This window comes from Pinus tabuliformis, chromosome 1_1, assembly GCF_031772625.1.
Source record: "Pinus tabuliformis cultivar Carrire ecotype Pingquan chromosome 1_1, CPIR1, whole genome shotgun sequence".
NCBI lineage: Eukaryota > Viridiplantae > Streptophyta > Pinopsida > Pinales > Pinaceae > Pinus > Pinus tabuliformis.
The window spans coordinates 449774707-449785831 of NC_142297.1; the positions used below are offsets into that span (position 1 = coordinate 449774707).

General features: G+C 37.6%; 1 pseudogene; it reads right to left on the reverse strand.

The window, feature by feature from the left end:
• Positions 1 to 5219: 5219 nt before the first annotated feature.
• Positions 5220 to 9264, reverse strand: LOC149213671 (uncharacterized; annotated as a pseudogene).
• Positions 9265 to 11125: the final 1861 nt, after the last annotated feature.

Genomic DNA, 11125 nt, shown 5'->3' on the forward strand with positions numbered 1-11125 from the left:
TGAACACATACCCTTCAGGTGTAGGAGATGCCATGAATATGGGCATCTATTCAGATTTTTCCCTCAGAACCTCCCGGAGCCCACTCAAGGAAGCAAGAAGGAAGAAGGATCTGGTAAGGAAGCAGAAGGGGGATTTCAGGAGGCCCACAGGAAGAAAAGGACCCAAAAATCGATGAATAACCATAAGAACGCACAAAAAGAGAAGGAACAAACAAATCAAAACAAATTCATTGTGCTACAAGAAGAGGAAATGGAAGAGATCAATGAGGAAAGCAATGAGGAACCAATAGAGCCAATACAGAAAGATAAAGGGAAAAAGCAAGAGCATATCAAAACAGTGGAAGAATACGAAGGGGAAATAAATAAAATGCAGATAGAGCAAAGCCAGATGGAGATAGACCCACAGAAAGAAAATTTCAGCGAACAGGAACAAGTGATGAAGAGATTACTACAGGAATTAAGACACCTAGATGAGAGGTTCATTCCAAAAGATAAAAAGCAGCTATACAAAGAAATGTTTCAACAATACAAAATGAAACTAGTAACGATCATGGTAAGTCAACCCGAGCATCTAGGATCACAGGGGGGATAGGGTCAAGAATCAGGAGTACCAGGAAAAGGAGGGAAAAAAAGGGGAATAAGACCCATGAGTGAATCCATCCAGATGGTGGGAGAAATGCTTGTTAACTCAAGAAGAGTGGTGCCATTATTAGAGGTATTCCACCAACCAACCAAACTGTTGAAATGATAATCACGACTTGGAACATAAGAGGTCTGAATAGTAAAGGGAAACAAAGATATCTCAAAGAAAGATTGCGGAAAGATAAACCTAGTGTGATGTTACTTCAAGAAACCAAGATCAGTGAATTAAAATTGAAGGAGATCATGGGAAACTTCAAGCCCCGATACGAGATAGTAGGACAAGATGCTATAGGAAGTGCAGGCGGTTTGGCCATACTATGGAACCCTGAAGAAGTAAGGTTCGAAGAATGGGTAAGCATGCCAAGAATCCTCTCTGGAAAATTTAGAAACATTGGATCCAAAGAATGGGTTCTCCTCTCAGGGGTATATGGTCCTCACATCCCATGCGAAAGAATGACTTTCATCCGAAACTTAGTAAATGTGCGAGGTTTGTACCAAGATACACCATGGCTTATAGGAGGGGAGTTTAACATGATTACATCCTTGAAGAAAAAAAGAGAAGGTGTGAGAAGAGTAGATGCAGATATGGATCTGTTTGTGAACACCATAAATGACCAAAGGCTAGTCGATATCCGAACTAATAATGGGATACACACCTAGAACAACAAAAGAGGAGAGAAGCATAAAATTTCCTCAAGGTTAGATAGGTTCCTAATATCTGAGAAGATTCTGAGTAGAGACATTTTTTTGGAAGCGAAAATATTACCTGGGATGAGTTCGGACCACTAGCCGGTCAGATTAGAGATTGATCTCAAAGCCAGTCCTAAAAATCATCCATTCCGATTTTAGGCTTTCTAGCTCAGAGAACCTAAGTTTATAAACAAAGTAGAGGAATGGTGGAAGCAAAGTGAACAAAGAGGAAGAAACAGAATGAAAACGTTCCATCTTAAGTTGAAGGAATTGAAGCAAAGAATCAAGAAGTGGAACCAAGAATAATTCAGAAACTAAATACAGGACCAATAGTAGTTTAATCAAAGGATGATGGCAATCCAACAAGAAATTATAAGGGAAGGGCAAAGTGAAGAAATAATAGTAGAAGAAGGCAGACTGCTTAGCCAAATAGAGGAATGAAGGAAACATGAGAAAATCTTATGGTGGCAAAAGTCAAGAGTGAAATAGTTAAGGGAGGGAGAGAGGAACACCAAATTTTTCCACAAGGCGATGGTACAACATAGACAGAGAAACATAATATTTTCTCTGAAAAATGAAGAAGGAGTCTGACAAACTCAGCATGAGGATATGGAGGAAACCCTGGTTAGACATTTCAAAGATCTTCTAATAGAACCACATGAGGAAAGGCAAGAAGCAGTTCATAGAATTTGCAACCAGATCCCCAATATGATCATCAGAGGTCAAAACCTTGCTTTAATGAGAGCAACTAGAATAGAGGAGGTTGAGGAAGTAGTGAAAGGACTGAAAAAAATAAGGCCTGAGGACTAGATGGCTTTACGACGGAATTCTATCAAGCTGTATGGAAGTTCATAAGCACTGAAATCCTGGAAGTGGTGGAAGAATCCAGAAGAAATCAAAAGGTATGTCCAGGTTTAAGTGCCACCCTCATCTCCCTCATTCCTAAAACATCCAAGTCATATGACCCACAAGGATTTATATCTATTGCCTTATGTAATGTTATTTACAAAATTATTTCCACTCTTATAGTTAAAAGATTGAAACTGGTTCTGCCTAGTATTATATCCCCAGAGCAAACAAGGTTTTTGTAAGGAAAATAGATCTTAGACGGATTGATAGTGTCCCAAGAAGTGGTGCACTCGCTAAGAAGAAAAAAAGTGGCTAGATTAAATTGGATCTATCCAAAGCCTATGATAGAGAAAATTTGGAGTACCTGAGGAAAGTTTTGGAGGCCTTTGGTTTCTGTAATAGATGGATAGAATGGATCTCGGTGATGATATCCACCCCAGTCTTCTCAATCCTCTTAAATGGAACCCCATCATCTACCTTCAATGCAACTAGAGGTCTTAGGCAAGGGGATCCCTTATCCCCCTTCCTCTTCATTATTGTTGTAGATGGGCTAGGACGGTATATCAAGAAGCACTACAACAAAACCAGCGATTTGCGCCAGATTTAGTGCCAGATTTTAGTGCATTTTTTTTGTAATTGTGATGAGCAACCTGGCGCTAAATCTAGCTCTATTGTACAATTTTTAAAGCGTCCTTTTTTGCACCTGATTTTGCATCCTTTTTCACGCTAGATTTTGCATAATTTTTTACACCAAACTATGCATCATTTTTTGCGTCAAATTTTGAACCAAGATTTGCATCTTATTTTATGACAGGTTTTACTTCTAGTTTTGTCTCATTTTTTGCATCTATTTTTCATTCTCTTTTGCTTCCTATTTTGTGTCATTCTTTGCTTCCATTTTTGCACCATCATTTGCATCAAGTTTACACTGTATTTTGAATCCAATTTAACGTCTTTTTATGCATCCATTTTGTGTCAGTTTTTGCATCTAGTCTTACACCAGGTTTTGTATCTAGTCTTACACTAGTTTTTGCTTCTATTTTTGCACCAACTTTGGTGCCTATCTTTGCACCATGTGTTGAATTTGATTTAGCACCAAATTTTGCATCCATTTTTGTGCCCATTTTTGCATCTTTTTTTGGACCATTTTTTACATCCACATTAATGTTTGATTTGTCTCCATTTTTCCCATCTCATTTTGCATCATATTTTGCGTCATTTGTTTCATCCAATTTTGCATCATTTTTAACACCATCTCTTGCATCTAATGTTACATCATTTTGAGCATCCAAATTTGCATCTTATGTTGAGTCATGTGTTGTGTCCACCTTTGCATCTTATTTTGTGTCTAATGGTACATTCAATTTAGAGCCATTTTTTACGTCTACTTTTGTATTTGTTTTTGCACCAAGTTTTGCATCCAATTTTAAGCTATTTTATGCCCCTTTTTGCACCATTTTTTTATGTCTACTTGTGTCCAATGTTGCACCATTATTTACACTGACTTTTTCATCCAATTTTGCATTTTTTTGGTGTCTAGTTTTACATCGTTTTCACCATCCAAATTTGCATATTTTTTTGCCTCATTTTGTGTCCACATTTTCATATAATTTTGTGTCTAAGTTCGAGCCTAAATTTGCATGTGATTAGGAATCATTTTTTACATCCAATATGGAATCCTTGGTTTCACCTTTTTTCAGCCCCATTTTGCATCTTGTTTTATGTCTTTTCTTACATCTTTTTTTTTTCCTTTTTTGCACCCAAGTTTGCATCCCAAATTTACACCATTATTTGCAGGAGTAGTCTACCTAGGCGGTAGAATGGCCCGTTTTCCCAGGGGAGGGTGGCGGAGCTAGGGGAGGGTGGCGGAGGACGGAGACATTCCTGGTGGCCCGAGCCGGACGATTTTCTGGCCGGTGACGGAAAACGGGCCATTCTACCGCCTAGGTAGACTACTCCATTGATCAATTATATCATTACTAGATTCAATGAATAATTATATTATTATTTAGCATAGTGAACTTTCATATATACTAAGTCAAATGATCAATTATATCATTGTTTAGTATGGTGAATAATTTTAAATTTATGGAAAAAATAAATTCTTAAATTAAACAAGCACTGCTATTTATGATATTAAAATAAATAAAACACATGAACCTTTTCTTGCTGGTAAAAAAAAAACGATAAAACACACTTTAAATACAAAAAGCTGGGTATTTTTTACCCATCAAAAAAATCTTGGAAATTTTCATTAAAAATCGTTACCCAGCAAAGCTTTTTAATATAAAAGTTTTCGGAATTTCGTTTAAAACTTTGTACAGATCCTTTTAGAAGTAAAAAAAACTTTAAATTCCCTGGAAGAAATGCACATTTTGTGCATCGAATGGAAGTAACCACAAAACCAAATTTGGGTCATGTTTAACCTCTCATAACTTATGGGTTAGATAGGTTAGCTTTCTGTGAGCCTCACTTTAACTAAAAATAAAATATTCTGAATTGTTACGCTGGTTAAACGTGATTGTTGGTGATTTAAAAAAAAAGGTCACCACAAACCAAAGAACACTCGTTGCAACACCGGTGAAGATTGTATGATGATTTTTTTCATTTCAGCCTCCATTTAATTTTGGTTGTTAACTAAACCAACTTCATCATCTGTGAAATAGGAGGAGAAGAGCCTAACATTATATTAAATACAGAAAAGCCCCCTCTCTCCCTGTCACAATTATCAGATTAACTATATACAGAGTGGGATTTACTGCCCTTCTTAGAATCTTCCATAGAGCTCCAAGAACGAGCCCGCAAAGAAAAGTATATCGATGATCTCGAGTAATGATCACAGATAAATGCTTATAACTGGCAGCAGTACCACGTACAATTCACAATAACATGTGGTAAACTGAACAGCAGCAAACAAACAAACAATATGCTTTTGTGTTTGTGGAAAAATCTCAAAGCCCAAATGCAGAAAACATGGTGTTATCCCATGACAAAATCAAAATAAGGATCAAAACTTATTTATACAACGTCCGACACAACTAAAAAATCCCATTTTCCTGACACAGTTCCTTTCTCAGCGTCCGTGAGACTAGCTGGCAATAATCCATACTCAGATCTACTGCTGCTGCCAAGGCCACAAAGATTGCAGAATCTTCCATACAATTAACATGTCTCATGGCTATTTGTACAACAGGCTTGCTGCATTGACGTTCTCCCTGAACAGTAGAACTCATCACAAAGCCTTTATAAACAGGATAGGGGAACTGGCTGAAAGAAAAATCTCCACTGCTGTGAGGACTTGCAACAAGAGAATTGAGGGATGAACATCCTGACCGTCCATTACCCATGTCAATCAGAAACTTCCCTCCCTTCTCGGAACTGATCACTGATTCTGCAAGCAATATCCCATTATTCATGCCAACCAATCCACGACCCTCGCCACAAGCTCAAATCTGCAGCCCAAACTATCACTACCGCCGCGTTCTTTCCAAGCTTCCAGTCGACCCCATGGCGTCCAACTGCCTTCTCCCATATGTCTAAGAATAAGCCAAGCTCCAGGGTTAGAGCGGCTAACCCTATCTGTACCAACAGAAGGAACAAAAGGAGTTACCATTGATGCAGCTGCAACTGGAGACCCAGAAAGATCATGTATCATAACCAACCATCCTTTCCGTACCCTTATATCTCTCTCCCGACTACTACTGCAGGAGCTCAACCAGCCCCTATTACTTGAGTCACATTGGATCGATCTGTGACAGATAAAAAGCTGTAATCAGAATCAAAAGAAATCAACAAATACAAAAACAGTCTCTAAAACCCTGCTAATAAAACAAAACAAGAACATGCAACCATCCACAGAAACATCTACATACAAAGGAAAAACAAAAAATAGACAACAATCCCTTCATACAATCCAAAACATGACAATCTCTTTCCACAACAGAAATGCACTGTCATGGTACAAAACCTTAAAATCTGCTAAAGCAGCTCAACTTTCAAATTTCAAATTTCAAACAAACCACCTCCAATATCCTCCACAAATTTTACATAAAAAAAACATATAAGACATCACCAGGTTTGCTACGGTGGTTAGCTCTTAGAATTTAATCTAAACTGCAGGACAGTCTGACATTAAATATCATAATGGGCACTCTCAACAACCCATTTCCTTAAAATCTGCTAAAGCAACTAAAATTTCAAATTTCAAACAAACCACCTACAATAGCCTACACAAATTAAAAAAAAAAAAAGGACGACATCACTGGGCTTTGCTATGGTGGTTAGCTCTTAGAATTCAATCTAAACTGCAGGACAGTCTGACATTAATTTTGATAGCATATATACAAATTTTGCATGGGTTTTGATAATGGGTACTCTAAACACCCCATAACTCACAATCTACGCCAAAAGACAGCCAACATTCCACCTGATCCACTCATTTATTCAAATTTTAAATTTATGGTTTGATTGGGAGTGGACCACTGGATTTATAGATCAGGAAAGTCACTGGAAATGGGGGCATTTGAGTGTCTAGTATAAGGGCTCGGTTAGATGGTGAAGTGGGAGTGCTTCATATCCCTGTCAAGGTTCACATGCGAGTCAATTTCATCCCTCATGCGTTGTCTTGCTCAAGAAAGCAGGCTGCTTCGAGTGGTTAAGAACAGTTGCATGTATGGATGACTTTGGCAGAATAAGATACCCACCTAGGTGAAGAATTTCTAAGCCATCTACATTCAATTGGAATATTGTCAGATTGGGAAAATGCACACTTGCCACACATTGATACCAATAATAATAGAAAGTCAATTGTAATATTGCCAAACTGGGAAAGGTGCTCTTGCCACATATTGATGGCAACAATAATAGAAAGCATATTGTGATAACAAATAAGGGATTTAAATTTCACACTAGCGTTCTTTTTCATTCAATTCAAAAGGAAATCATGTATACCAATCTCTAGCTACATACAAAGGAAAAACAAAAAACAAACAACAATGCCTTCATACGATCCAAAACATGACAAACTATTTCGACAACAGAAACACACTCTAATGATACAAATCCTTAAAATATGCTAAAGCAGTTCAAACTTCAAATTTCAAACAAACTCAAATTTCAAACAAACCACTCACAATAGCCTCCACAAATTTTTATGTAAAGCAGTTCAAATTTCAAACAAACCACCTACAATAGCCTTCACAGATTTTACATAAATAATATATAAGACATCACCGGGGTTTGCTATGGTGGTTAGCTTTTAGAATTTAATCTTAACTACAGGACAGGTTGACATTAAATATGATAGCATATATAGAAATTTCGCATGGGGTTTGATAATGGGCACTCTAAACACCCCATTTCTTTAAAATCTGCTAAAGAAATTCAAATTTCTATGTTCAAACAAACAACCTACAATAGCATACACAAATTTTACATTAAAAAAAAATATAGCAAAATAACAAACATAAAAAAGACACCACCGGGATTGTTATGGTGCTTAGCTCTTAAAATATAATGTAAACTGCAAGACAGTCTGACATTAAATATGATAGCATATATACCAATTTTGCATGAAGTTTGATAATGGGCACTCTAAACACCCCATTACCCGCAATCTATGCCAGAAGACAACCAACATTCAACCTGATCTAGTAGTTTATTCAAATTTTAAAGTTATGGGTTGACTGGGAGAGGACCACCGAATTTATAAATCAGAAAATTCACTGGAAATGGGGACATTTGTGTGTCTAATATAAGGGCTTGGTTAGAGATGTTGAAGTGGGAATGCTTCATATCCCTGTCATCCGACTCAATGTCATCCCTCATGGGCTGTCTTGCTCAAGTAAGCAGGCTGCTTCAAGTGGTTAAGACCAGTTGCATGTTTGGGTGACTTTGGCAGAATAAGATACCCACTTAGGTGAAGAATTTCTAAGCCATCTATATTCAATTGAAATATTGCCTGAATTGGGAAAATGCACACTTGCCACACAATGACACAATGATAAGAATAGACACAATGATAACAATAGAAAGTCATTTGTAATATTGCCAAACTGGTAAAGGCACGGTTGCCACACATTAATGGTTGATAATAGAAAGCATATTGTGAAAACAAATAAGGGATTTAAATTTCACGGTAGCGTCCTTTTTCATTCAATTCAAAAGAAAATCCTATATACCAAGCTCTAGAGATTCTGCACAATGTACTTGAGAGTAAATAATGCATAGCTAAGAATCAAAGCACCAACCGTGATCTAGAATTCCTGTCGCGGCTAAACTTGTAGCTGAAAATTGGTTGCTGAATATTGCCCTGAATCTGCAAGACCTGCGGACTGCACTCGGGCTCGCCGTCAAACTGGAAAACAAACGTTGGGTCAAGCTCTGCCCGGACGTTCAAGTGAAGCTGAGGTCCTGCTTTCGAATCTCCGGCTGAGCTTTTCCCAATAGACACCCACCCTTTGTGGAACACGACCAGCCTCTCGTGGGCTCCCTCCAAGTCCAAAGGAACCAAGAATTTATCCAGCACCTTTCCCAAGTTCATACCGCAGTTCGAACCCTGCCGGCGTGTGTAAACCGTAATGTCTAGCTGCGGATTCGAAACCCCGAGGCAAGAATAATTCTTGGAAAGCTTCACTAGCTCCGAATGCTCCAGATGAAAACTCGCCACCAAATAATTCTTGGAAAGCTTCACTAGCTCCGAAAGCCCGCCAAAAGTACCTCTACGCCAAGTAGATCCCTGGAAAGTGTCTATCTCTCAATGTTAGTGACATCTCAACACATTCACCCATTCGGGAGCTTTCGTAGGCAGTCAGCGTCGTATGTAGAGCATCTAGCTCAGTGGGCCTCACAGTTTGTGAGGAAGAGTAAGCAGATCGCAGAGTATTTTCTTATTTCACTCCTTTCGGAAAACCTATAAATTTTTTAAAGTAACTGCTACTTACGAATAATAAGTTTTTTAAAAAATATTCTACTTAGTTTCAGATTTTTAGATTTTTAACGGGTTTTACCGACCCAGAAATAGAGATTCAATAAATGGAAGAGAAGCTTACTGATGGTGACATCGCCGTCGGGGCTCTGGAGCATCGTGTCTATTCCCTTGGGGCCGAGTGAGGTGCGGAGGATTCTAGCAATGGACCTGGCGGCCGCAATGTTGGCCTTCTGAGCATCTAAGCCTCTGATTCAGGTCTTCTGCTCCTGCTCCTTTATTATGATAAATGGCCTCCCGTACTTATCAAATGCCAGCGCCATCCCTGCAAACAGTAACAGATTGCAGCACAGAGATTAAAACCTAAACATACAAGAGTGGCTGCTAAAAACACACTGGATTTTGAACCAGAAACCTGAAATGCTTGTACTCCTCTTTGTGTGGAAGACTGAATTTGCGGGTGGAAATCCATTGAAGTTAAAAATGGAACATACCTTGGCGCCGTCAATGGACTGAAGAACCGATCGTGGGGTTCGAGTGCCTGCTACTGGTGAAACCCTAATTCGTAAATCTCTGCAATCTCGTTTTCGCTCCCGCCCTGCGAAAAGTGAATAAATCCTCCTTCTTGTTCTAGAACGTAAACAAAGTTTGGGTTGGGAGGGGTTTTGTAAAGAAAAGTAAAGCTTTATCTTTTTTCAAAAATGCTAATTTCATAGTGAAAAACAGTAAATACATTTTTTTATTTTCACATCACTAGTTAAGTAGCTATATAATGTTTTTGGTTCTTGGTTAGGTTGGAAAATATTTATAATAATATAATTTTATGGTTGTTGTTTAAGTTTATTAGGTGTAATTAAAACAATAAATACATTTTTTTTATTTTCACATCACTAAAGAAGTAACTATATAATGTTTTTGGTTATTGGTTAGGTTAGAAAATATTTATAATAATAATAATATAATTTTATGGTTGTTGTTTAAGTTTATTAGGTGTAATTTTTTTTAATTTCAATTTAATAATTTTTAAATGGAAAAATATGATTTTAATTTGGTTGTATTGAAAATATTTATATGTTTTTACATATAAGGTGGGTGCAAACAAAGGAGAATATATAGTAAGTCAATTTAATAGTTAATAACAAGTGTTAATTTCTTAAAATTATATGATAAATTTGAAAGGAGTAGGGTATGTATCTTTTTTTGGGTGAAATATATTAAAATTATTGTGTGAATGGGGTGGTAAGACCCTATATTTTCATCCTGGGAAAATATAGTCCTCTCTTAGCCACTTGCATAGTTTAGATTGTCATAAGAAAAGTAGGTACATTGTCTTAAGATGTAAACATTTCATTTTAAGCAGTGTCATAATGTGGTTTCAGCGAAGCATTAAAAGATGGAATGAGCATGCACATTTGGGATGCTAGTGTTATATTCAGCTTGAGGCATGATTGCACGTCTAAGAAGACTCTAACAAGGGTTGCAGAGGAGAGGTTGGGGGATTGTAGTCTCACTTAGAAGTTTATAAAAGCAAGTTAATCCCTATGAGAAGTTGTGAAACAAAATTAATGGATTTGACAAGTTGCACGAAGGCAACTTAGTAGTGGTACTAAGTGAGCAATCCTTGATTCAACTTGATACTCTCTCCTTGGCACTACCACTTTGTAAGATGGAGAAGAAATGTGAAATAGATGTGCAACCCACTAAAGAAGTTGAAGGTTGTTGTAATGTATATCGGTGGTTATGTCATGATGTGAAAGGAAGTGTTGGAACTTGGAAGGTGACCATTAGAGTAGATTTACCATGGAGTGCAAGGAGGTGCAAGGATCTGATAAGGAGGGAACTACACAAATCTAACAAGTAGGCCATATTGGGTTAGGATATTACTATTTTGGGACATCCAAAGTTGAAGGTGCATTTTATGGAGGTGCAGTCGAAGTGCTTGGGTGCGTGCCACAACGTAAGGGTATCTAGGACTTTTAGTGTGTGTTAGTGGTGTTAGTGCATTGTGTTTGATCAACA